The 27108-nt window shown below is 62.4% G+C and overlaps 1 protein-coding gene and 1 long non-coding RNA gene across 3 annotated transcripts in view; one reads left to right on the forward strand and one right to left on the reverse strand.

The window, feature by feature from the left end:
- NTSR1 (neurotensin receptor 1) overlaps positions 1-27108 on the forward strand; it is a 46364-nt gene that overhangs the window by 1542 nt on the left and 17714 nt on the right. The gene's annotated exons all lie outside the window — the stretch shown is intronic.
- On the reverse strand, positions 11608-16647 carry LOC309872370. Its single transcript, XR_014315820.1, has 2 exons — positions 16292-16647; positions 11608-15814 (listed from the first exon to the last, which is right to left on the reverse strand). It is a non-coding gene; the product is annotated as an uncharacterized lncRNA (long non-coding RNA).

Genomic DNA, 27108 nt, shown 5'->3' on the forward strand with positions numbered 1-27108 from the left:
TCTCGCCCCATCCCGTGCCCTCCTATCAAAAGGGGCTGGGCCCTCAGATCAGGGACATCTCAGAGGGTCCGTAGACGGGCCTCAGCTGTCCCCAAACTCGCTGAGGTTTAAGGGAAACGTGTGTGTGCTGTAGACAGCCCCTTTCACCGGCGTCCCTGAAAGGATCTGTGGCCCCAGGAGGCTAGGTCTGTCTCCTCTGCAGGCCAGCACTGACCTCTGCCCGACCCCCTGCGTCCAGTGCCTCCTGGCTGCCCCGCCCCCACTCACACTTGGAGCTATAGCCAAACTGCTGCCACCTGCGACTGGCTCCGTAGTTAAGCCTCAGCATTCGCATCTGTGAACCCGGTAGCCCCAGCCCGACCTCAGGCGGTAGAGGATTCGGGAGAAAGTGCGTGGGAAGCACTCGCTGGTTCCTGGCTCGGGGAAATGCTCAGAAGCACAATTTTGGTAATGATAAAGTTGCTTCTGCTGGGAAGATCCTGAGGTATTTGTGCGTGGTGGCAGGTGGGGGACCATTGTGAGGTGGACAACATGGGAGCCAAGTGCCCGACAGCCCTCCGAGGGTCTGAGCAGGGTGCCGCGGGAGCCCAGGTGGGAGCCCTCCCTGGGGACCGGCTAGGACGCGGCATCCTGGCAGGGTCGGGCACCACAGGATGGAGAGAAGGTGTCACCTGAGCAAGGGCCCTGTGTGGGCGGGCGTCCAGGCAGAGATGCCCCACTGGGCGGTGTCGTGGCCCTAGGACCAGGCGGCTGTGGAGGTGCAGCGTGGGACGGAGGGGAAGGGTCTGGGGGCGCAGAGCCAAGGAGGGGACCAGGGTGCCCCGTGCCCATCTGGCCATCCTTTCCTGCTTCTGACCAGGGCTCCTGCTGGAAGCAGGACGGTGGGCTGGGGTGGGGGCCGGCCACGCGGGCAGGAGCTGTCATCTACGCGTCACTCCCCAGGCTGCAGCTTATGGCCACAGGGTCCCCTGCGTGCCGAGGAACCCACCCCTAGCTGCGCGTCGTAGGGAGGTTCGTAGAGCCCGGCTGCCTGTCTGTGACACTGTCCCTGCGCTGGAGGCAAAGCCACACGGGGCCGCGTGCGACGCGCGGTAGGAAACTGTCTTCCCGAGGCCTCAGAGGGCCACACTGTCTCTGACCAGCTGCGCAGGGGCCTCCCCTGAGCTGCGCGTGCTTGGGGGCCCAGCGGCCACACCTCCTGCCTTGGAAGGTGTCGTGGGGCAGGCTGGGCTCAGCAGCTCAGGTCGCCGGCACTCCCCGCCCACGCGGCAGCCGCTTCCACTCTGACCCCTGTCCCTGCCCTGGGCTCCCAAGGGCTTGGCCAGGAGCAGGCAGGTTTGAATCCCAAACAAGCCACGGTGGCGTGAGCACAGCCCCCCGAAGCAGCCTCTCCCCACTCCGGCCTCCTCCACACCAGCCTCATGGGATCAGACGTCTGGGTGACACCACTTCGCCCCCCACAGGGCTGTCCCCCGAGTCCCTGGGCTCGAGGCAGGGACACCGGCAGCACCCAAGGCGCGTCCTGGCGGATGTCTGCAGCAGGCCCCCCTTCCGTGCCCACAGACACTGCCTTCACGAAACACTCGCTGCGGCCCGACGCCCTCAGAGACTGGACGGTCCGTCTCCCCTGAAGGCCCCAGGCTCCAGCTGCCTTCCCTCCGGGCGGCCGGCCATGAGCGGCTCCCAGGAGTGCGGCCAGGGCCTCACCACCGTCCTCACTCCCTTCTGCACACCCTGCTCCAGCTCAGGAGAGGGGCTCCAGCTTCGCGTCCCCCATCTGGGCTTTGGGGCCCCTGGGCAGGTCGGGGCGAATGTCGCTGGTTTCAAGCAGCGATGCTTGACCGGGGCGGGGGGCGGGGGCTTCGTGCTTGTGTCCGAGTGTGTCCCCTCTCACCGACCGCGCTGGAAGTGCAGGGGGGGTCGGCCGCCAGCCCCTGCCCTGTCCACAAGGGCCCCTCCTGGGCACTGGCCTGCGGGAGTCCTGTTCAGAAATGAGGGGACCTGGGATCGGATTTCCGAGCGACTCTGAACAGTCCCCGCTGAAAGCAGCTGCGTGATCTCTGGGTGTGTCGCCGGGAGCTGGGCCGAGCGGAGCTGTCAGTGGGCGGGGCAAGGCCCAGGCCAGCCGAGGCCCCAGACCCGGAGCCCCAAGTTGATGGGGTAGCTGGGAGGAGGAGCCCACGGGGCTGTCCCCTTCCCTCGTCCGGGCTCTCCTCTGACCCCTGGAGGGAGTGGATTCTGACTTTCCGACAGACTGTGGGTCACAGCCTTCCTGCCCCCGAGGGGTCTTCTCACTAGAAAGCCCCCCTGAGGAACAGCACCCCATCGCGCACTCGAGCGCCGTCTCCCTGGGGCGCACACAGTCCCCACAAGGGTCCTGCCCGTATGAGTCAGCCCATGGGGGTCACGTTTGATCCCCCTGCGGCCCTGCCCGGTCCCCTGCTCTGACCTCAGGCACCATGGGGATCCCGCCGCCCCGGGCTCTCTGTGGCTGGCTTTGGGGTGGGTTGGGGGAAGGGGTCATGTCCACCCCCCAGCGAACCTGCGGTGTGACCAGAGACCAGTGGCGGCAGAGACCCCCGGAGGGTTTGAGCGTCGGTTCAGATCTGACTCGGCCAGATGCTTGCCCGGCTTGGTGATGCCGGTGGCCCCCGGCCCTGACCCGAGACTCTGCCTGCCCCAGGGCGGTTGCCATCTTCCTGGTCGCCGGCTCTGGCCTGGTCCCAGCCGCAGCTCCTAGACGTCTGCTGTCCCCTCGTGTGTTCTCATTTTCCCACTTAATGAAGAAGAGTAGGGGAGGTGCTGACCGCCTCCAGTCCAGTGTTGGAAAGCATGGGGGCTGTGTCCACGCGTATACAAACACACAGATGCACACGCAGGAACACGTACATAGACATGCACGTGACGGTGTGGACACACAGAGACACACAGAGATGCAACACATGTGCACAGACAGAGGAGACCCCCATGTGCACACACAGGGAAACACGTTCACACAGCTTGTGAGTGCCCAGGTGCCCGAGCAGCACCCGTCCGTGTTGTAGGCGGTCTCTGCCGCTCAGTTAACAGAAGGGGGTCTGGGAGGTCCCGTCTTTTCCGTCGGAAGTGCGGAGGCCTCTGTGCCACTCGGGGCATGGGATGTGGGGGACGGATGCACGTGGTGGGCAGGAGAGGGAAGGTCAGAGCCTAGACTTCCCTAACGGTGCCCTGAGCACTGACCCCCAGAGTCGGGGTCACTGCCAGCCCTCGGTGCTGAGGGACATGGCTGGGCAGAATCCCAGAGCCCCACGCTAGTCCTCATGTGGGGCCCAGTCCCTGGCAAACGTCCGTGGGGATGGTAGGGCTTCATCTCTGCAGAGACCTGAATCTGCTCTTTTCTCAGTAAATTTAGTCTTTGTGATGCTCAAACCGGTGGTCATGCATTTCCACCCGGGAGCACCTGAGCTCTGGGAACAGAGACAGAGGCACCTTGGAGCCTCCCCAGGGCAGAATGGCCCCTCCGCACACCAGCGGTGCCCAGGCGAGGGCAGGGGTGGGGGAGCCGAGGGCAGGGGTGGCGCGGCCTCGCACCACCGTGACAGGTGAAAGCCTGGGTGGCCTGCGCCAGCAGCGGCTGGTGTCGCTCTGTGCCAGCACTTTCTGGTTAGGATTTCGGGCTCCTGGGGCTCCCTGCTTCTGTTCTCCTTCTCAGATGGAAGTGCTCCTGGTGGGGGTTGGGCCTAAGCTGGGGCTGAAGAAGCTGCCCAGGCTGACCCTGGGCAGGGGGCCGTCCTCTTGCCTCTGGAGCTGAGCCAGGGCCTGGGGGAGGGGGAGGAGCTGGTGCCCCACACCCACCTGCCCGGGGTCCGTGGCCTCTGTGACGCTCGGCCCTTAGAGTCTCATTCGACTCCACGGACACAGAGGCAGCAGCCTCCATCCCCACTGAGCGGAAGAAAATTGGTTCCACTAGAGTCGGACCACGAGTCATTCTCTCAGGATTTCCATCCTGTGGCCCCTTGGTTCTCCGCTCCTTCCCCTGCCCGTGAACCGCAGGTAGCGGCCCGACCTCAGTGACTCAGGCACTCGTCAGTAAGTTCGGCAAGCCCCAGGGTCCCCACAAAACAGACATCGTTGAGGGTAGGGCACCCCCTCCCCACTGAAAGGCTCCCCCCTGGCGCCGCCGTGTACCCCTGCTCCGCGGCCCGAGGACAGCGCGGCCCTGCCCCCAGCACAGAGCCTCCTTCCTGTGCCTGAGTCTCCTGGCTGGACGGAGTTTCTGGACGCTCGGCATACCCAGCTCTGAGAGTGGAGCCCGACCACGGGCATTAGACCCAGAGCACAGAGCACCACGCCTGCGTTCCAAAGAGATGCTGGCCCAGAAGGGGAGACCGCCGTGAGGTCCGCGGCAGGGGCGGTCGCCAAACCCAGGCACCGTCCACGGCGAGACGATGAGGCTGCGTCGCTGTGGGGCGTGGGTTCCCATTTGGAGAGCTGGGCTGCCCCTCTGTAAGAGAGCGTGCTTGTTCCAGGACGACACCCTCCCCAGGGCGCCGTCCGCAGGGCAGGTGGGCCCAGCGGGCACCTGGGGGCCGTCCTCGCTCCCAGGGAGTCTCCTGGACGGGGACAGGCGGGCGCGCTCGAGGTGTCGGGGAGCCTCCGTCTGTCTCCACCGGAGAAAGAGCAGCCAGGCACCCCATCTGGTCTCCTTGGGGTTCGTGTTGGAGCAGAAAACAGGATCCAAAACCTTTCTTTCTTGTTTTCTGTTGTGGTGAAAGATACATAGCATGAAATTTACCGTTTCAACCGACTTCCGGCGCAGCCATCCCTGACACCTGTCCCCAGAACGCGGCCGTCGTGTGAGACGGGGAGCACTGACCCCGCCAGACCCTGCCCGCCCCAGCCCCTGCACGCACTCTACTCTCTGTGCCTAGAGTCCTGGCCCTGCCCGCGGGCTCTCCAGCCCGTCTGCGGGCTTCACTGACAGCCAGAGTGTCCACGACGGACCCTCTATGCCAAGCGGGGACAGCAGCCTCTGAAGGCCGCCGAGACACGCTTCCCACTGCAGGACATTCTGGAAATGCCAAAGCGACAGACAGATTCATGGCTGAGGGGCCAGGGGTGGGGTCGACGTTGGGCCGTAAGTGTTCTGCACCTCGACTGCGGTGGTGGTGACATGGCCGGGCGTTTACAACAAGCTGTGGACTGAGGGCTCCTTAGGCAACGTGAACTATTACGTCTCTTTGAGTCTGTTGGAAACGAGCATGAAGCGCACCGAGGCCTCATCCCATAAAGGCTCTGGGGGGTGGCCAGGTCCCCTCTCTGGCGGGCCTCTGGGGCCTGCCCTCTCTGTCATCCTGGGGACTCAGTGGCCCCAAGGACCAGAGGGGTCCTGGGAACGTTCGTGGGGAGCTCCAAGCCTCCAGCAGCACTATGCCCCCTCCACTCAGCCCCTGGGAAGGCCCGAGTCCCACAGCCATTGTCCAATGTTGCTGGGCTCCCAGCCGTGGGCTTTGCCCAGCGCCCTGCACCCCTGCTGTTCCCCAGCTGCACCCCAACATTCAGGCCAACCCAGCAAACAAGCCAGAGGTGCCGTGCCGGTGGAAACACCGGGTTCTTCAGGTCCCACCTGGAAGCCGAGGCCGGAGAGGGCAGGGCACACGAGCCAGACCTGGTGCCCCATGGTGGGGCCACTGACCTGCAGCCTCGCTCTGCCCCCTTGGAGGGCGTCACACGTCAGCACCTGCTGCTCTGTGGACCTTCTGGGCTGGTGTGGGGGCAGGGAAGGGGAGTGGGGAGCAGCCGGGCCGCCAGGGAGCGGGCACCTTGGGACGGCCGTCGGCAGAACAGCGGCCGGACCCTGGGCCAGTCACATGACCTGGTACGTCCTTTCACCCCTGGAGCCAAGCCAGGGCCGGGGTGGGGGGGGGGAGAACTGGTGCCCCGTACCCACCTGCCCCACTGCCGGCCGACTGCCGGGTTGTTGACCTTGAGGCTGGAGGACGTCAGACCCTCAAGGTGACTGGGATGGCTCCGGACGCCCAGCGAGGGCTCTGTAACCCGCACACAGCGGTGAGGTAGCCATGCGTGGGGGAGACCCGGCCCGCTGGTGTGGGGACCACCCCCCCCGGGGCCAGGAGCTGTTCCTTATCATCCATGGGCAGGGTCCTGCAGGAAACCCTTTATTTCAAAATTGGCACCTGGTAAAAAATCACTTCTCTTCTTTTTTAATTTTTCTTTTCTGAGAGAAGGATGGTGAGAGGGAGCACGAGAGGGGAGGGTCACGGGGAGAAGCAGACCCCCCGAGGAGCTGGGAGGGTCACGGGGAGAAGCAGACCCCCGAGGAGCTGGGAGGGTCACGGGGAGAAGCAGACTCCCCGAGGAGCTGGGAGGGTCACGGGGAGAAGCAGACTCCCCGAGGAGCTGGGAGCCCGACGCGGACTCGATCCTCAAATCCCGGGGTCGTGACCTGAGCCAAAGGCAGCCGCCCAACCAACGGAGCCCCCCAGTGCCCCGCTTCCCTGCTGTCGACGTCCGAGTTCAGGTGCACACATAGAGCCGCGTGACCCCCACCCACCCCTGGAGGGTCGAGGTCAGTCTTGTCGCCCCCACACTTGCTCTCATGCTGCTGCTCAGGGGTCAGCCCCCGTCCCGCTCCTGGAAACTGGGGTCTCGTGTCCCCGCCGGGCGCCTCTTCCAGGACATCGTGGGAACGGAGCCTCTGCGGCCTGAGCGGGGGCGAGTGAAGCGGATGCCGACCCGGCGGCAGGGGTTTGCGCCAGGGCGCCTCCTCCTTTCTCCCCGGAGAACGCGTGGGAGCCCGACGGCCGGGTCCCCCAGGAAGTGCGTTCAGCCTCCTGGGAAGCTGCGAGGCTTTTCCAAAGTGGCAGAGCCGTGCCGCGTCTGCAGCCTCGTGGAAGGACGTGGGGCCCCGCCTCCTCGCGGGCACCCGCCAGTCGGTTTTCGGTTTTCCGCTCGTTTTTGCTCAGCTGTCGCGGGGGCGTGAGGTGGGGCCTGTCGTGGCTTGCCTTGACTCTCCCTGGCGGCGGGCGACCCGGGGCGCCCCTCCTCTGCCCAAGTCAGCCCTGGAGTTTGCCCAGTTGTCAACCCGACTTGCTTTCTTACGGTTGAATGCGGAGAGGTTTTAAAATATCTTCTGCCTGTGGGTCCGTCGTCCAGACACGTGATTTGCGGATGGTCTCTGCCCCTCTGGGCTTTTGCACGTCCCCGAGGACCACTGATTCTGGCAGAGTGCAGCCCCTCGGACCGTGGCGCCCACGCCGCCTTCCGGGCTGTGTCTAGGGAATCCTGGGGACCTTCCTCCTGCCTCCTTCCGCCGCCTTTACGGGCTCACGTCTCGCATTTAGGGCTCTGACCTGTCTGGAGCTCATTTCCCTAGAGTGTGAGATGCGGGCGCTTTCTCCGTATGTACGTGTCCACGGGGCCAGCGCTGCTCATGAAAAGACAGTCTTTCCTGCACTGAAGCTTTTTGGCACCTGAGTCAAAGGCTGCCTGTCCTCCCGCACGGTGCCCTGCCCGGACCCCCCGGGTGTGCGCGTCTGCACCGGCCCTGCTCTCACACTGCCGCCGGCACCCTTCAGGAAGCTCGTTCCGAATCGGCTTGGCTAATTTCAGCCCTTCGCTGTCTACGTAAATCTCAGAATCAGCTTTTAAATATCTACAAAATAGCACTGGGGTTTGGGTTTGGATTGGGTCAGCGCGTCTGTCGTGGTGGGGAGACTCGCCGTCTTCACCCTGGGACCTCCAGTCCCCGAGGACGCTGTGTGACTCCGTCGGGTTGGGTCCCCTTTGCCGTCCTCGGTGCTGGCCCCCAGCGCACAGATCCCCGCACGCTCATGTTTGGGGGATTGTTTTTCTGTTTCCAGGCCTTCGTGGCCGGCATTTGGGAGTGTGATCGGGTTTCGCGCGCTGATGCTATGTCTTGCAACCGTGCTGAGCACGCTAACGAACTCCACAAATTATTTTGTAGGTTCCCTGGGATCTTCTGTGCAGGCAGTTGTGTTGTCTGTGAATACAGTTTTATTTCTTCCTTTCTACTCGGTCCACCATTAATTTCCTCTTACCGCCGCACCGCTCCGGCTGTGACTTGCAGCATGACATGTCATCAGAGTGGAAGAGAAAACTTCCTGGCCTTGTTCCGAGATTAGAGAGAAAGTCTTCATACTTTCCGATCAAAGATGAGGTTTTTCGTTTATTGAAGTCTTTAATGGAGCCCATGTATCGGATTAAGAAGTCACGAATGGATGTAGAATTTTGTTCCGTGCTTTTCCTGCGTCTGTTGGTGTGGCCATGTGGTTCTCCTTCCGTAGTTAACACAGTGAATTACATCGGTTAATGTTTGTTGTGGCAAAATGCCACAAATGTGCAATTAGCATTCCAGCCGTTTTTAAGTGTACAGAGCAGTGGCACTAGACATGTTCACACTGCTGTGTGACCGTCCCACCACCTGTGTCCAGCAGGCCTTCACCTCCCCATCCCCATGAAAGAGCCCATCCCCCGCCACCCCCCCCCCAGCCCGGAGACCACCACTCTGCCTCTGTCTCTGTGGACCTGACGACTCTGGGGACCTTGTCTCAGTGGAAAACGTTACTAGTGTCCACTGCTGGCCCAGCCTCACATTTCTAGCTCAGGCCGCACCTGGCCACGCATCATCCTTTGTATATGTTGCCGCATTTGATTTAATATTTGTTGGAATTTTTGTGTCTATGCTCATGAGAGGTATGGGTCTGTAGTTTTATTTTCTTGTGCGTCTTTGGTTTCGGTGTCAGGGTCATGCTGGCCTCGTAAAATGGCTTAGGAAGTACTGGCTCCTCTTCTGTTTCCTGGAAGCGATCGTCTGTCTTCCTTAAAGGGTTGATGTCGTTCCTCAGTGACTCTGTCTGGGCCAGGAGTTTTGTCGGAAGGTTCCCAGCTGTGAACTCTGTTCCTTTCATGGGCACAGAGGGGGTCCAGTGTTGTGCGTCCGCTGGAGCACGTTCTGGCAACTTGTGTCTTTCAAGGAACTGGTCCGTGTTATCTAAGTCGTCCCCTTTGGGGGCATGGAGCTGGTGGCATTCCTGTCCCCTAGGCTGCCCACGGGTCCTGTGACCACCTGTTCTCTCATTCCTGGTACCAGTGACCCATGCACCCTCTTTCCCCCGGTCCGCACGCTGGGGGTTTACCAGTATTATTATTCTTTTTCGAATAACCAACTTTCAGTTTCCTGAATTTTTTCTGTGGCCTTTCTGCTTTCGGTCTTCATTTCCTTCTCATGCTGGGCTTGGATTTAATTTGTCCTCAGCTCCCTGAATTTCTTAAGGTGGAAGCTTGGAGTATTGACTCGGGGCCTTTGTTCTTTTGTAGGTTAAACATCGAACGCTATAAATTCCCTCCTAAGTGCTGCTTTAGTAACGTTTCAAGATTTTCGCAACGTATTCTGATTCAGGTCAAGATATTTTGTCATTTCTCTTGGGACTCTTGCTGGTCTTTGGACTGTTGAGAATCATGTTGCTTAATTTCCAAACATTGACAGCATTTGTCATTGATTTGTAATTCCTTATGCTTAGAGAACACACCGGTGTGAATTCAGTTCCCTGAAGGAGTTCAGGCCTGTCTGTCGGCTCAGAGTTGCGGTCTGTGCTGGGGATGATGTGTGCGTCAGGACACTGCTTGCTCTGTCCGGTATATTGCTCTCTTATATCATCTTGTTCTAAAACTTCCGTTGGTTCTTTTGATGTCGTTTCTTTTCATCTTCGGAGAGCTTGCATGTTTCTATTCATTTCAAGAGATTTGCCTTTATCTTGAAGAGCACAGTGCCTGCATCTGTTCCAAAGTCCTCTCCTAGAGTGCCACCATCTGAGTCTCCCCGAGAGCAGTCTGTATGGTCTTTTCCGTGAGAGTTGGTCCCATTTTCCTGGTTCTTCCCATAATAAGTCATCTACAGTTACGTTCTGAACACTTTGGATATTGCTGTGTTGTTTTAGGTCATCTAGAACGCTCCAGAGAATGTCTGTGTTTTTAGTGGCTTCTTTGGGCAGGGAGCCCAGGTGGAGCAGCCTGATCTGCCTCCCTGTCTGGTGGTGGCTCCACCGCCAGTGCCGTTTGCAAACCGTCTGTAGTGCTGTCCTGCTCTTCCTCAGGGCACATGGCTCCAGGTTTTGTCCTGGTTCTGGGAGGTGGTTTATATCACATGCAGTTTTCAGGTCCTTCCTTTACCCCGGTTCTCTAGGTATGTTCCACACATTGGCAGGTGAAGGATAAGCCCAGGATTCATGTCACTTCATGCATGGAATTGGGGGGGGGTCCCCTTTCCAGCTCACTCCTTGCTGAGATTTCCTCCCACGCTCCCCAGTTTCCAGAGACTCTTTTCTTAGTCTTCTGAAGGGGAAGCCAGAATACTTCATTTTATTTCCTCGACTAACTGTTTTAGGAATACCTGTCTGTGTTTGTTCTTCTGATGGCTGCTCGGGGGCTGTGAGTGCACACCCTTAATTCATCACAGTCCAACAAGAATTCGCCTTGGACCTGCTCACGCCTGATATTTCCCACTTCCTGTTGCTACCTTGAGGGCTGTTCTAAGCAATTGCTTTTTGCTTTTCCTTATCAGTAGGTCACATTTCCCTGTTACTTTGCATATCTGGTATTTTTAAATTTATACTAAGTGCTATAGATAGTGCGTTGAAGAGACTCTGTGTTCTGTTATGTTCCTTTGAAGAGTGTCGACTTACTTTTGTAGGCCGTTCAGCTGCAGACCCAACACCCTGGTTGACACCTCACCCGCACAGCTTTCCAGAAAGTCCAAGCCCTTCTAACTTGGGAGGACTCAACTCTAGTCTCAGTGTCCCCTGCAGGGGTTTGCTTCAAGGTTTAGGTGGGAGCATCTAGAGGAGGCCTCCCTCTAGGGCCCAGAGCCCATTCCTCGGATGTGGCCTCCTGGCATGTCAGTGGGACACTAGGTGTGTGAATGAGACCCCTGCCCTCCAGCGCTGTCAGAACACCAGCCACGGGCCATAACCAATCGGGGTTTCAGTCTGTGTACACAGCGCACCAACATGGAGGCCAAGGAGAGCCCCTCACGGGTTTCTGAGGACCCCCCATGCTGAGGGCCCCCTCTCAAGTGCCTTCTCTGCAGATTAGATTCAAACTGCTCTGTGGCCCCAGCTTCTCAGTTCTGCCTCCTCAGCCAGAGTAGCCATGCCGCGTCCAGACCGCAGCTCCTCGTGTTACAATCCGGAAGATGTCCCCGAGGAGGGAGATGGGGGTGGCGGGCTCATGTTGTGACTTTCCCTGCTCTCGGCCACCACGGTCTTGCATGGTGGCTCATCCTGTGTTTGAAAACAACTGGCTGGAGCATTGGGTACAATTTCACGTTGTTTATGACAAGAGAGTTAGTCCAGTAACCCAAGTGGGAGTCAGCCCTGGATTTTAAACACTGCCTGTTTCCAAAAACATCTGAGACAGTTTATGATAGAAGATTTGGCTTCAAAGGAACTATTCAAACAAAGGTGCAGCAGAATGCCCAGCAAAGAAGCAGAGTCCTCCTAGAGACGAGAGGGTGGAGGGCGCCTCTGGGCTTGCGTGAATGTCACACTGAAGCTTACGAGACAGGGTGACATTATTTGGACTCAAACGTTTTTAGTTCGTTGTCTATTAAAAGGCGAATTTATTGTAAAGTTCAGTAACTCTCCCTTGACGGATTTAAAGGTTAAGAGCACTCTTCAGTGAGTTTTGTGCCCCGATAACTCAAAAACGCTTCCTCTATTAAAAAAGAAAAAGAACCCCACACATTTCAACTTCCGGAAGTTCGAGAGGCCTCAGCCGTTTAGGACTTATCCCTACTCAGGAATGGCGAGGTTGTAACTGCTCATGGAGCATCATTTCCCCATTATCCGGCAGGACCGCAAAACCTCCAGCTGCCGAGGGTCAGGCAGGAGTGCGAGTGCATGCGGGTCGCGTCACCCGGGGGCTCCGTGCCTCGGGACATCCAGCACTTGCTGGCGCAGAGCCAAAGCCCAAGGTGCGTCCAGCTGTAAGTCCGTCTGCTTCAGGCCCTCTGCCCGACAGGATGTGCGCACTCGGGAGCTGCCGAGGGCCGCGGTGCACCGCTGGGGCTGAGGGAGAGGCGATCACATCTGTGCCGACCTCGCTCCCCGGATCTCCGGGGCTGGGCGCACCAGCTGCTGCCGGAAACCCTGACTGGAAAGGAGCGCTGAGTGGGGGCAGGCGGTTTGCCCAGGGACAGTCTTGCCCACGCAGCTCAGAGACCCCCTTTTGGGATGTCCTTGGTGCAGGGAGCCCCATAACCTCACCACTTGATCTTCCCCACTGGGGGGAGGGCCCGACGGAGGCAGGGTCCAGCCACAGACGGATGCTGGGACTTCCGGGGCACCGTCGCGTCTGGTGGCCTCCAGGTGCTCTGCGCATCTTCCCGCGACAGCAGGCGGCCCCCGCTGAGCGCCAGCACCAGGGTCCAGGGCGGGGGTGTGGGGGGCACAAGCTGACACAGACAGGAGCACCTTTGAGCCAGGTGTCGAGTGGCTGGGTCTGGGCCCGTCCTGTGCTGCGTTTACAGGATGTGCTCGTGAGGCAGGAAGCAAAGTGGCTGGCCCAGAGGCCCCTCTGTTCCCCACAGGCTGCCAACATGCCTGTGCTCTAGCGTTTGCCCCAGCCCAAGGCCCGTGCGACCGAGGCAATCCGTCCTCCAGGGGACCGGAGCCCACCTGTGGGCCCCCTGCTCTCCTTGGTGCTGGGTGAAGTTGGAGGAGGAGCAGGGCACTTGCCAGGCTGGGGGCTGGGAGGGGCACGGGTCCTGGGGCACATTCTTTCCACCCTCAGAGGCCCAGAAGATTGGGGAAGCGCACCAGCCGGCCACAGCGGGCTGCCGAGACACGTGAGCGGTGATCTGGGGTCGCGACGTGCGCCCCAGGCCCAGGGAGCTTTTCTGGAGCAGCGCGGCTCCTGGGAGGCCCCCCATTCGCGGATGAACGCGGGGCACCAGACGAGGTTAACACCCACTCGACTTCCTGCAATTCATTCTCCTGACGGCTTGTTTAAAAGACGCCCGTCTAATGCATTAAAATACCTACGTGTATGTCAGATCTGGAGATCAGCTGGAAGGTGTTCAGAAAGCGTCCAGTTGAAACCACCAGGGACAGATACTCATGCTGGGAAAAGGCTCTAACCCCCAGCACCTTTCCAGCTTCCGCCTGTTGTGAGGGTCTCGCGAGCCGAGGGCAAGTGCCCTGGGGCCACGGTGACAGGGGACAGCAGACCTAACTGCTGCTCGAAGCTCTGGAGGCCAGAGGCCTGAAGCCAGGGGGCGGGGTGGGGGGCAGGGCTGCACACCCTCGTGGTTCTAGAGGAGGGTCCTTCCTGCCCCTTCCAGTTTCTGGTGGCCCCCGGCTGCGTTCCAGTCTCTGCCTGTCTTCAAAGGGTGTCTCCTCTGCGTCTGTGTCTCCTCTCTTCATTATAGGGACACATGTCATTGGACTTAGGGCCACCCTAATTCAGCATGAGCTCATCTCCATGTCCTTAATTGCATCTGTAAACACCCTTTCTCCAAATAAGGTTACACTCACAGATTCTGGGGTCCACCAAAAGCCCCACCAGACCACCGTTCAGGACAGAGCAGAGGGCGGGACCAGGACTGCCTGCCTGGGCAGGGCTCTCTTCTGGGGCAGACACGCACTCTGTCTGCTGAGCTCAGGACTGCTACCCCCAGTCCCAGTGCAGAGCAGGAGCCCATAAGCGCGAGAGGAGGAATGGGAAGGGGACGCGAGTGGACCTCACGACCCTCCGACGAGGTGCCCGTGAAACCTGCCTGGTTCCGGGTCCGACCCTTCTGCTCCAAGCCCGTAACACAAGTCACTGAGTGTGGGTCAGGGGCCCCATGAAGGCTCCTCCGTGCAGCCACTCGGAAGGCCAAAGGGACATGCGTGCAAAGCCGGTCTTGACTTCGCTCTGAGACGGAGACCCGAGGTGGCTTTGCTGTGCTGGGCAGGCCGGGGGGCCGGGGGGGCAGACATGGGTGCTGGGACCCGGTCCGGAGCTTGCTCTGGCCCGAGGCAAGCTGGAAACGGGACAACGAGCAGGGATGCCAGGATGGGGTCAGGATCCCTGGCTCGCTTCAGCCCGACGCATGGGGACCCCTGCCGCCTGCCAGAGCTCCTGCCCCAGGCACGGGAGGGCTCCCAGTGGCTCTGCCTCAAGCCCCAAGCCCCTGCCCCATACACTGCCCAGGCCCCAGGGGTTCCCGGGAGAGCCAAGGGGTCTCCTCGCCTGTCCCAGACCCAGGGCTTGACCGGACAGGAGCAGCCCTCCAGCGCGGCTCCACGGGGCCGGCTGCGTGGGTCCCACACGGGGGTTTTCACTTCCACCGGCAATAAACTAAACGTGTTTTCGTTCCTCCTGCCCTGGAGAAACAGCCACCATGGGTGAGGGAGCCCAGAAGGACAGGCTCTCTCTGAAGGAAATCCCAGAGGTGCCCAGCCTGGGCGGGGGGACGCTGAGGGCAGCAGGCCCGGGCCACCCCTCACTCTGCATCCCATGTCCCGCCCGTGAGGGGGCGCTGCTGTCGCCTGCCCCTGCCGGCCAGCCCACAGAGAAGCCGGCTGGCCCACGCAGCGTGGCCGCTAGAGCCCAGCCAAGGGCTTTACAGGCGCCAAAGGCTTTCTTCATTACTGTCCTTCATTATTGATTACTGATCTGGGGGTCAGGTGGGACCATTCTCTGTGCCAATACGGGGCCACCTCAAGCGCAGCCAGGAGACCAGCTTGCCCCTTCCTATGTCCCACCTGCGAGGCTGCAGGCGTGTCGAGACCCCGTGAGCGCCTCAGAGCTCGCCGGCAGACCAGGGGCTGGGCCTGGTCCCTCCCTCCGGTCCCTGAGTCCAGGCAGGGGACGGCGGTGCTGATGGGCCGGACGGTGGGCTCTGGCGCCTGTGGGAGTACGCGGCAGGGAGGAGGGTCTCGGCCTCACCTGTGCTCACGGATCCCAGAGGCGCTCCTTGAGTCTCAGAGCGCCTGTCTGGTCTGGCTGAGAAACGAGGTCTGGTCACACCGTTCCCCCAGCGAGGACCCTGCACAGTCCCCTTGGACTTGTCACTGAGGCAGGCACCTCTGCCTCGGCCACCACTACGGTCCCTGAGCCAGCCCCGGCCTGGGGTTTCCAGGACCGGGGGTCCACGTGCTGGAGCACAGTGAGGCACCAACAGCTTTGTCTGTCACCAGAGAGAAAGAAGGTCGTCCCCGCCCGGAGCCACAGCTTCCCCGAGACCGAGTTCCCAGCAGGCAGGTCTGCAGCTGATGTCGCACTCCGAGCAGCCCCCGGCGCTTAGCAGGAGGGCTCTGAGGCGTGTCTCTGCGCGTGGCTGCTGGGCAGCCACTCTGAGCCCGGGGCTGGCGGGGGAGACGGCTGCAGGCTGCCCACGTGTGCAGCTGGATGTGAATTTGCACAAGGACGCGGATCCGGGGAGGCTGGACAGGGAGGCTCGGGCTGGAAGTAGTGGACCCTGAAAGCTTTCACAGCAGATGGCCCCAGACCTGGGCATCCACAGCCCAGGGCCAGGCCTCAGTCTGCAGGGGCTCCCTGAGGGCCACTGCAGAGCTGAGAGGCACCGCCCGAGGGCAGGCCCACATGGGTGCCCAGGACGCTGCTTCAAGCTAATTTGAAAGAGGCCTGGAGGGGTGCCTGGGTGGCTCGGTGGGTTAAGCCTCTGCCTTCGGCTCAGGTCATTATCTCAGGGTCCTGGGATCGAGCCCCGCATGGGGATCTCTGCACCACGGGGAGCCTACTTCCTCCTCTCTCTCTGCCTGCCTCTCTGCCTACTTGCGATCTGTCTCTGCCAAAGAAATAAATAAAATCTTTTTAAAAAAAGAGAGAAAAGAAAGAGTCCTGGATCCTTCCTCGGGGTCCAAGGAGAGATGTTGTCCCAGACCACCTGGTTCTGGCTCCTGAACAAAGCCATCAGCCATGTTTTGTGTCCTGGGCCCCTGGCTCTGTGGCCAGTGCAGGACCACCCAGCCCCCAGCCCCGTGTTGCTCACTGTGCAGCACAGCCCTGGGATCGCCAAAAGTCCCCAGCACCTACGAGCCCAAACAGGGCCCGTCGGGCTCTTTGCATCCCTCCCAGGGCTCCCTATGAGGACAAGGAAGAGCAACATCGACTTATGAGCAGTGTGAGCTGGAACAGCAGGGAGGACTTCCTGGAGGAAGGGGTGAGCAGTTTTGAGTCTGGGAAAGTGGGTGGGTCACTGCGCCCCGTGTTCTCCCAGCTGTAATCCAACGGAAGGGAGGGCTCCTTGAATTTGTGCCCTCACCTCCCTCCAGATGTCCATGTTCCCCTCTTGCTCAGCTGGGTCTGGGGGTCGCCTCCTCCACGAAGCCCTCCATCCGTCAGCCTCACAGCTAATGTGCCCCGTCCCTGTGCTCTGCTTCCTCGCTGGGTCACAAGGGCAGAGCTGGACAAGGCCGCTCTGACCGCCGACAGGACCCTCAAGCCCCAAAGCTCAGCTCAGGGGCGGCCCCTCAGACGGCCCCCCCGCCAGTGAGTGGAGCTTCCGTTCCCAACAGGCCACTCCTGCGGATTTTTACTGTCTGGTTTCTAAAAATGGCAGAGGGCTCATTTCTCAACGTCCCCTCTGCGAGGCGGTTTCCATTTCACACTTGAAGCCGTTTGTGGCTCTAACTGCCGGCCACAGCTGGGTCCACACTTGCACGTGGGCCGGGTGAGCTCTCTGCGGCAGACGACTTCTGTTCTCCGGTCCACCTCTGCGCATGAGTCACGGGCGGGGAGTGGTCAGGTCAGACGGCGCAAGGCCTGCAGGAAGGCAGGCGTGAGCCCTCCTCAGCCTCCACTACCCGGGGACCCCTGTCCAGGTCCCCAACCAGGCACAGCCCAGGGGGCAGGCCCTGCCCAAGTCCAGCCACTGGGAGCCGTGCCCAGCTGCCCTGGCGATGTTCGGGGCGACCGGCCAGGAGATGGGTGGCCGTGCGTCTGGCAGGGAGGGGAGGGCAGGCGAGTCAGGAGGGATGGTGGTGGTGGTGCCTGGCCAGGGAGAGAGCCCGGCGTCCCAGCCCGTGGGCCTCGCACTCCAGCCTCCCTGCCCTGGTCCCGTGGCTATGAGGACAAGTGGCCATCGAGGGCCTGAGGGACTCGGGCGCCCTCTCTGGGCCTCAGCGAGGCCGCCGAGCCCTCAGCTTCCTCCCCTACAGGCAGGGGTGGGGGGCAGGCCTCACCCACCGGTCGGGCCCCAGGCCTTGGTGTGAGGCTGGGAGGTTGCGGTTGTGGGGGCGAAAGCAACAGGAAAGGCTGTGAGGGCCAGAGGGCTCAGCCCAAGGGTGTCGCGCCCCAGCCTCCTCCAGCACTGGGGCCGGGCGGCTGACGAACACGGGGACGTGCACGAGCCCCGCGTGGGACCCGAGCTTAGCCCGGCGGGCCGTGCCCGCGGAGGGGCAGCAGCGGGATCTCAGCCCCCGTGGCCGTGGGGAGGGTGACCCGGGATGCGTGTCTCGGGCAAACCAGGCAGGGTGCCCCCCCACGTGCCAGGGAGGGGGCCCCAGTACACCCTAAACTAGGGTTCAGGTCTCCGTTGGTGGGGGACCCTTGCTCTGGCAGGCTGTGGGCGGCCCCTGGGCTGCTCCCTGCCGCCGGCCGCCGTGAGGGCGCTGCTGGGAGGGAGCGCGCGCGAGCCTCCCTCTGCGTCCCTGCTTCCCGTGCTTCGGGGCGCCCGCCCGACTGGAATCTCTGGGCCACGTTGTCGCCCTTTTCATTTGTTATTAATTTTTTTAAAGATTTTATTGATTTATTTGAGAGAGACGGCAAGAGCAGGAACACAAGCCGGGGGAGCAGGAGAGGGAGAGGCAGGCTCCCGCCGAGCAGAGAGCCCGATGCGGGGCCCTATCCCAGGTCCCCGGGATCATGACCTGAGCTGAAGGCGGGTGCTTAACGACTGAGCCCCCCAGGGCCCCCAGTTATTATTAATTTTTGAGGACCTGCCCACTGTTTGCATAGAAACCACGTGCTCAGGAAGGGACAGGGCCTGCCATCGTGTGGATCAGCCCAGCTGGCCGGGTCACGCGGCCTCGACAGAAGGTCGGACGTGGTTGGGGTGTGGGCCCCTGGCTCCCTCCGACTGTCCAGACTCACGGGTAGGTCACCAGCCCTTGGTCCGCGTTCGTGGCCACTGCGGAGAGCCTCCCCAAGGCTGCCCGCTCGGTGCCAGGCAGTGGACGAGGAGGGCCGGAGTGTCCTTGGGGAGGCCGCAGCTTGTCCTGTTCCCAGGGCACGGCCACGCCTGAGGGCAGGGGAGCCCCAGGCCTGTGCCAGCGCCCCTCACAGCCTCCCGTGGTTGAAGGAAGGGAGGCCAAACAGAGGCCCGAGCAGTCCACCCCTGTCCACCCCCACGTTCCCTCATCCAGCTCTCCTGCCCCTCCCGCTCTGTCTCCCAGCCTGTCCGGGTCACCGTGGGGCAGCCCGGGGACCACGCTGACAGCCTTGTGGAAGGGACCTCTGGCGGCTTTCAGGTTCCAGAACGTTCTCTGGTGAGAAGTCACCGGAGACGTTGGGAGGACTTGTCGCGTCTCTGCCGAGAGGCGTGGCACCCCAGGCGAGGAGAGAAGCACATCATGAATATTCACGCCGGCATTGGACTCGCAAATTCCAAGTAATTTAAATGTCACAACCAGCGTGTGGAAAGATCTGTCAGAGAAAATGAATCTTGATCACTAGTCATAACAGGGACGCGGCCTCCTCGGTGGTCCGCCGGCGGCCGGCGGGGGGCTCCGTCACAGTCCCAGCTCTGGGGGGACGTCTTTAATGCTGATTAGGGGAGGCGAGCGCTGGCTCCCGGGGGCCCGGTTGGGTGCCCTGCGTCCCTCTCTGCCGTCCCTCAGGCTGTTCCGGCATCCCCGGCAGCGGAGAGAGGCTGCCGCTGTCACCTCGCCGAGGACGCAGGCAGGCAGTTCCGGGCGGGAGGCCACCACGCTCAGAGAGCCACTCGGCCTGGGGCCTCCGCGGGCGCGGGGCATTCCGAGCTGGTTGCGCAGATGGGACCGTGGCCAGCTGCCGCGGACCTGTTGACGCAGGAAAGCCCTGTGGCTGCCCCCACGGATGGCTTTCGTCACTCATCCTAGTTTTCAGAGCTAACTTGACCTCACGGCCACCCTCTGGCGGGGGCTCCTGGGACTGTCCCCACTGACGAGGCAGGAGACTTCCGACGGGGACGCTGTGGGCCAGACACCCTGCCGTGAGTCTGCGCTGATCCCCAGCACCCCGTCCCCGGGGCTTAGTTCATCTGAGACGGGGGTGACGGGGAAGACAAGACGGTGCCGCCCCCGGCCACGCCCTGTGGGCCTCCAACCCCATGGAACCCGTGGCACACTTGGCCCCGGTCCCTCACGCTCGGGAGCAGCTGCAGGGGGCTGCAGAGCGGGCCTGTGCCGTTTCCGGAAAGCGTGGCCTCAGACGCAGGTGGTCCGGCGTCCCCCTGACGAGCTCACTGCCTTTCGCGAAGGGGTTTCCTGCCCCTTTGTTCTTGTAGGAGGGCTTCAGTTCCTGGCACAACGCTTTCATGGGCCGTTTTAAATGTCCCGTGCACACGTCCTGTTTGGGGGGAGCTGGGGGCCGGGGGGTTGTGCGACTCTCTCCCCCATCCTCGAAATCATCTGCTGAAGCTCTAACTGCCCCTCCTCCTGGGGGGCGGACGGTGTCAGAAGGGGACCCCCAGCAGGTGAGCAGGCTGTGGGCCGGTTAGCGCCGCTTTCCCAAGACGCCGGAGGGTCGCCTCGTCCCCCGTCCGCCCCGTGAGGGCACAAGTGGCGGCCGTCTGCAGCCAGAACCCTGTCTCGGCCCCCAGCACCCAGAGCTGTGAGAAGCGCTGTGCTGTGTGTGAACCTCTCAGGCTGGGCCCTTAGTTACAGGGACGCGAGCGGACAGCCCCTCATCTCTCGGTTCATTCACGCAGGAAGCCCTCAGGGGCTCAACGGGCCAGGCTCTGCCCCCACGCGGCCGGCTGCGAGTGGGGGACGGCGACGCGCCGTGTTCAGCGCAGCAGCTGCGTGCCGGCCGGAGCAACGCCGGCTCTCACTCCCGCCTGGTGCTCCGGCCACACCGGCCGGCTCGCCAGGGCGCCCAGGGAGAGGACCAGCCTGCCGCCGTCTGTGCCGGAGAGGTCAGCCTGTCCGCACCTGGAGCTCTGAGCAGTCCGGCACCCGCCAGCCCCCGGCAGGTACGCAGGTCACCCTCACAGCGGCAGGTGACAGAGGTGGACGCACCGGGCAGCACCAGGCGGGGCCGGCCGGAGCCTCTGCCCTCCACGGTGGCTCACGGAGGTTCAGCTCGGTCCCCAGTCGGCAACCAAGACCCAGCGTTGCTTGAAATGCTCCCAAGTGTAACAAATGTACAAATTAGTCTTTTGACAAACACCTTATTAGGAAGGAGATAAAACTCCCTTCACGGCTGGAGGGACAATGCAGCGGGAGTGGCCGTGGGATGAGAGGCGGCTCTGGAAGCAGCCTCCCCGCCAGGCTGAGCGGACTCCGCGGGCGGCCTCTGTCCTGCACGGGGGACAGTGACCCCATGCCCCATGCTTCCCAGGTAGGCCCGCGCTGGGACAGCTCTGTTGGCAGACGTACAACTACTCAGAGCCACTCTGTCCATCTGCTCCGTCCAGTCTGTCCCTCCGCTCCGCCCATCTGCCGTAGCTGCTCTGTCTGTCCACTCCATCCGTTGCTCCGTCTGTCCGCTCTAGCCGCTCTGACAGAGACCAGGCACCTCTCAACAGCGGACGTGTGCGCCTCACAACTCCGGACGCTGAGGTCCACGACAGGAACGTAGTGGCAAGAGCCCAATCCCCGATCGCGATGGTGGCCTCTCGCCGTGTCTGCACGCAGTGGATGGGGCGTAGCAGCTCCTGGGGTCTCTGTGACGAAAGCTCCCGTCCCGTCCCATCCCGTGACCGAGTCACCCCCAAGGCCTCACCTCCTTACACCACATCCTGGGAGCGTGAGCCCAGCCTGTGAAGCTGGGGACACACCGTTCAGTCTGTGGCAAGATCGCCCCCCCCGGGTCACGTGAGGCGAGCGCACCCCTAAGGCTGGCGTCGGGGTGAAGGGCGACGTGCACGGGACGCTCGGGCCAGGAGTGCGAAGCGGGGCGGCGCTGCCCGAGAACCGGCGCCCCAGCGACCCCTGTTTCGGGTTCGGTTTCACCGTCGGGGATCCGGTCTACGCGCCAGACTTGGCCGCCGTGTTCGACCGCCATCCAGACCGCAGAGCCTCGCCCCCAGCCAGCAGAAACCAGCTTGGCCACGACAGCCCACGTACTCGCTGGGGAAAGTCTGTTCTGAAACACGGCGCTTCCGCGGCAGACTGAGGTTCCGGAGGCGGCGGCTCTGCTCAGAATCCCGAGGGCCACGGACGAAGGCGGGAGGCCGAGGCGTCCAGCCCTGCACCGTCGTGAGACATTTCCGCGCTCGAGTGACTTCCCTGGTTCTGCATGAGCCGAAGCAAAACAGGAACCTGTATGGGAGCTCAGCGCACACACACACACACACACCCAGACACTCATGCACGTATAGGCACGCGAATGCCCAAGAAGCCAGCTGAAGCAGGAACCAGCGTTGGCTGATTGCAGGGATGGAGGGACGAGGCCCCTGAGCCGCCAGCCCCGCACAGCCCTCACGGGACCAGGCGCCCCCGCCCCACCCGGCAGCCAGGGGCTCCCCCGTCTGTGTTTGCACTTGAGTCTGAGCCCCAACAGAGAGCTGGTTCTCCTCTTTTGAGGCTGAAGGACGCGCTGCTGCTTCAAGAGGTCAGAGCCGTGGAGGAGCCTCTCTTCACGGGAAATGAAAACGAAAAGAAACCATCCCGGTCCTCCTGCGCACCCGTCGCCCAGCTCTGTGGCACCGCCAGGGGCAACACACCACAGCCTCCTGAGTCGCCTTTACAAAACGCCAGGTTCCGGGCAGGACGGCCCGGCCCGCGGCACACGCGGGTCCCAGGGCTCTCCCTGCCTCCTTGGGGCGTCTCGTCGGCACCGGCGGGTGTATTTTCCTTTCTCAAGGGGTGTTTCTCTCCAAAGAGAAAATGTCATGGTGCGGCCCATGACTCAGGGAGCACACGGTGCATCCGCCAGCTTCTGCCGCGGCGCAGGACAGCCCACGGCCGTTGGCTCCAGCAGGGACACCGCCTGTCTCCTCCGGCGGCAGCCGGGTTGGCTCAGCCGGTCTGAGCCGGGCGCAGGTCAGCGTCTGCTGTCATCTGACGGCTCCACCGGCCGCGGTGAGCCTGAGACGGCCTCCCTCTCCTGTCTCAGTTTGGGGCTGGCTCTTGCCTGGGCCTCGCTGTCCAGGAGACAAATCAGGTTTCCGCACATTGTGGCAGCCACATTCTGGGGGAATGAGAGCGGAGACGTGAGCCTGGCTCAGAAGGCTGCATTTCCACGGCACGTCCCAGGTCCCAGCCAGGCCAGCAAGGGGGCGGGCCACAGACTCCCTGTCTCTGGGGGAGGAGCGGCCAGACATGTTGCAAAAGGTGTGTGTCCAGGCTGCGGGACACCATCAGCCGTCTTGGAGGACCCTCCTGCACGGGCCACCAGCAGGCGAGTTCATGACAGTCTTGGTAGTGGAGGGACCCATGACAGTGCCCCATGGCCGGGCCCCAACCGCAAGGCTGGGCCACCAGTGACAATTAAGGCCAACTCTCAGGAGCCCTGGAGGTCCCGAGGATGGCAGAGGTGCTGGTGGGCAAGCGTGCCACTTCGGGGCATATGGGGACTGGTGGCAGCTGGTCTGGGGACAGAGCAGGCGTGGGGTTTGTGCACGTTGGTCAGACACGTTGGTCAGATGTCCCACAGCCCAGAGGGTGGCCTCCAAGGTGTTGTTCCAGTTGTAGGAACGTTCTTTCTCTGCTCAGTCCCCGAAAAGCTGTGGGTTTTCCCAGCAGTTTCTGGTCAATAAGACTTTGTCTCCAGGTAGCTGAGTTCACTGGGATAACAGCAGACCGGCCACGAGAAGCTGAGACCCCCAGCACTGACCCCCGGACTGACCACTGCACGGTGACCACATTGGCACCTTCGAGCGTAGTCTGCCCACTGGCCCAGCCGGCGCAGGAAGCAGGTGCCTTGCCAGAGCGAGCCGAGAAAACTCCTCTGACCGTGTAGGGCTGGATCGACAGCAGCAGATCGCCCCGAAGGGTAAATGCCCCGGACGCTGCACACCGGGGACGGGGCTCCCAGAGCCCACAGCGAGCCCCCGCGTCAGCAGCAGGAGATCTGCGGCAGCGGCAGTGGGCGCGGGCCCGGATCCGGGGCGGCCGCAGCCCGTCGGGGCGTCCGGCGCGCGTTGCCATGGCAGACGAAGGCAGTGCGTTCACCTCTCTGCCCACCTCTGCCCGCACCTTCCCGCCTGCCCGGGCTCGGCGGGAGGGCACCTCCGAGAACCCCAGGCTGCGCTTTCTCTGACTCCACCAGAGCAGGACAAACCCTGTTTCACCAACGCCTCGTGCGGGAGTTGCTGCGGGGACGGACGCTGACAGCCTGCAGATGGCTCGGAGGGAAGGCCTCCGGGAAGACCAGGGAAAGCCAGGGCGTGAGACGTCGCACGAGACAGAGCCTCGCCTCATCGCAGAGGCCGAGGGGGCCGTGGGAGAGCCTCTAGCCTGGGAGGACATGCGAGTTGAGACGCCGCGTGGGGGTTACTAAAGCGGGAGGAGACGCGCCTCCGAGGAGCCACTGTGCAGCCCGAGAAGCCAAGAGTCTCCCTGGGGTCCCTCCTGGGCTCACGCTGACTGCCTCCTGCCTGCCACTGTCCCCACACCCGCCCGTCCCTGGGTCCTGCCTCAGCCCCCCAGTTTCTCCCAACTGTCTGCTGCACCGTCCCCGTGGGCACCGCTCTCTGGGCCCGGGTCCCTCCTTGCCCCCCGGCTCTACCTGGTTTTTCACCCCCTCCTCTTGCTTCTGCGACAGCCTTTCGTAATGCGACCCTCACCCAGCCCCCGTGGGCCTGAGGCCCACCTCCTCCCCCCCGTCCGTGCCCCTCATCTCTCGGGGCTCTGCATGAAGATTCCTCCTCCAGAGAACGGCCCCTTGTCTCCACCGGACGGCCTCATGCTCGCCGCCGAGTCGTGCACATTCCCCGTCCTCTGCACCCACCTCAGTCTGCGCACACTGCCTTGCACACAGCAGATGCTCCGTGAACGCTCGTGAAGGTCAGATAAGGAGGACCTGGGCACCTGGTGCAGAGGACGGAGGGTGGGCTGCTAAACCGGGGGACATAGGTGGACACAAGGGAGGGTGCAGCCCTGGGTGCTGAGACATCGCAAGCAGAGACGCCAGGGCAGGATGTGGAGCTGCCCCAGGCTGGGGCTCCCGAGCTGGGAAGGAGCTGCTGTCCTGGGCCTGTGTCCAGCTGACGGCCTGAGTCCCAGGGAGGCCCCACTCACAGCCTGGTCCCCTCACACCACTTCGGTGGCCGCTGTGCTCCTACAAGAGAAAGGGCTGCCGGTTCCCCGAGCGCAATACCGGGAAATCTCGGCAAACCCTCCCACTGCCTGTCTCTGCTTTCAGGAGCAAGGCCTCCCTGGAGCCCATCAGCCCCTCTGGGCCTCGGGCTCGGAGCACCACCCACGGCAGAGGTCCATGGCCCAGGGCGGTGGGGTCCTTCCAGCAAACCACCCTTCTGACCACGGGAGCTGGAGGCCACAGACCACATTTGTCCTGGTCCTCAATTCATTTCCAGCTTGGACCGTCCCCGTTCCTGAGGACCAGGGTCTTCAAGATGGACCAGCCCACCCCCTGCTTTACCGGCAAGAAGCAGGCCCGGCCTGAGAATAGATGAGCTCAGGCCGTTGGGCCCAAATCCTGGCTGCTTTGCTCTTTGGTACCTAGAATCAGAGAGCTGGGCCCCTGTCACCACAGCGGCAGGCTCTCGCACGGAGGGCGGCGTGTCTCGGGTCCGTCAGGCCTCTTTACTGTTTCAGAGTCCACGAAAGGAGGGAAGCAGAGTGAAGCCCCGTTGGTCACATGGTCGTGTTCTCTCGGGGGTGGAAGGAGGAATGGTCATCGGGTACCCTGCTCTGGGGTAACCGGGCGGCGGGCGCTCCTGCCTAGCTGAGGACTACAACCCTCGCTGAGTGGGGCTGGGGGGAGCCGTGGCAGGGGACCCCACCACCGTCTCTGAGGTCACAGCTGCCCTGGGTGGAGGCCCCAGTGGCCACCTGGCAGGGAGAGAGTGAAGCATCGCCGCTGGGAGGGAGGCCAGAGAACAGGGTCCCCGCCGGGCCCCGGAGTCATGTGCAGCCCTAGTTGGGCGTGGGGTGTGGGTGGCCCCTTCCGGCCCTCCTCCCTCGCACCGGCCACCCCACTCCGGGTCCACCATAATCAGATTCACCTAAAGCAGGGACAGAGCATTAATTCTATTGAAAGGAGCTGGGTACAGACCAGATGTCCACGGGAGCAGTGACCAACTCTGCCGGGGGACAGTAATTTGAAATTGGGAAGGAACAGGATATTTGCTGAACTGCCCACACAATTACATGGCGAGAAAACACTGGAGGTCATGGGGTGCAGGTCCATCTGCTGGTGACGCCGGGAGCACAGAGAATAGGGCGGATGTGGAGGATGGTCCCCCACCAAGCCCTGGCTGTGCACAGCTCTCCTGACCCCGCTGCTGAGGTGCCGTGGACGCCTGCTCCCGCTCTGGCTCGGACTCCCCGCCCCACAGCACAGGAGCTCCCCGTCTCACAGAACCCCCCAGACACAGATGAGGGATCTGCTGAACTGCCTTGACACCCACTCGCGCCAGCATCCGCGCGTGGCCCCCCACCCCACCTGGGTCTTGAGGGGGACCAGGTCCCATGTTTTCCTGGCATGGAGCAGAGCTTCGATGCCCCAGGGTTCTGTCAAAGGCACATGCAAAATCCCCAGGACGATCTGCAGACTTGGCATGACGTGTAATCCCTTGGAGTCTAATTAATTCCCTGCACATTAGAAAAATGCGTACTAAAGGCTTAGCAAACCTGATCAAATCAGCAACTGTTTGACTTCTTACGAACTGGGAGCCACCCCACAAGACAGACTTGGTCACCACAAGAACACCGTCGCCATCACGGTGGGAGGGGCGGGGAGGTACGAGAACCGGGCACGCCTCACGTGCTCCATGGTCTTTGTGTGTCAGTGACCACCAAGGCACCCTCCTGTCCCCCTCGCAGGCACAGAAGCGGGACCACGCCGCAGGGTTGGCCAGCCATGCACCTGCTCGCTGCTCACTACTCTGCCGTCCTTGTCAACCCGTGTGCTGCTGCTTAGCAGATGATTTGAACATTCTCTTGGGCTTTTTAACCAACAGATATTTGAAAACATGGCAAACAGGCCTTCAGCCCACAGCCCTGACAGCTTGCCGCACTGCACAGATGGCTTCCGTGTGGTTTCGAGAGGCGCCGGCTCGACCGAGAGGCAGCTCGCCACCCCAGCTGCTGTGGAGGCTAACGAGCCCCCAACTCTGAGCCAGGGCCAGGCCTCGCGTGCCCCTCCTGTGTACTCCCGGGGAGGGGCCATCCTGCTCCTCCTGGAGGAAGGGACAGGCCTATTGGGAAGCAGTTTCCCTAATCTGATTGAGGGTCTCCCGGCAGCCCAGCTGGAGCCAGCGCGGCAGCACAGCCGGGGACAGACAGGATGCGGCTCGGTGCGGGGGGCCGGGGGGGGTCCTCCAGATTCACTCCCAGACTGCAGGGCTGTGGCTGCAGGAGGGGCAGGCAGGGTGGGGGGAAGACCTCCCACACAGGTCACACAGGTTACAGGGGCGCCCCTGCCCCTCATCAGGAAAAGAGACGGGGTGGAGTATTCCTGAGGGTGCCTGCTCCTAGCTGGCTTGGGGTCTCCCCGAGTCCTCCCTACCCCAGCCCAGCCCAGGTCCACCCACCGCAGACCATGACCTCTGGTTAGCCCACCCCTGTCCCCAGAGCAGTCGCCGGCTTTGGTGTCGCTGTCCATGGTGCTGAAGCCCCAGCTTCCTGGGCTGAATCATTCCCTCCCTGGGAGTCCCCAAGAAGTCTGGTCCCTCCTCTCCCAGAAGATCCAAGCCCTAGGGGACCACGGGGACCATGGTGGAGCAAAAGGGAGAGCAAGGAAAGGAGAGAG

The sequence above is a fragment of the Mustela nivalis genome, assembly GCF_964662115.1.
Source record: "Mustela nivalis genome assembly, chromosome: 8".
Taxonomy (NCBI): Eukaryota; Metazoa; Chordata; class Mammalia; order Carnivora; family Mustelidae; genus Mustela; species Mustela nivalis.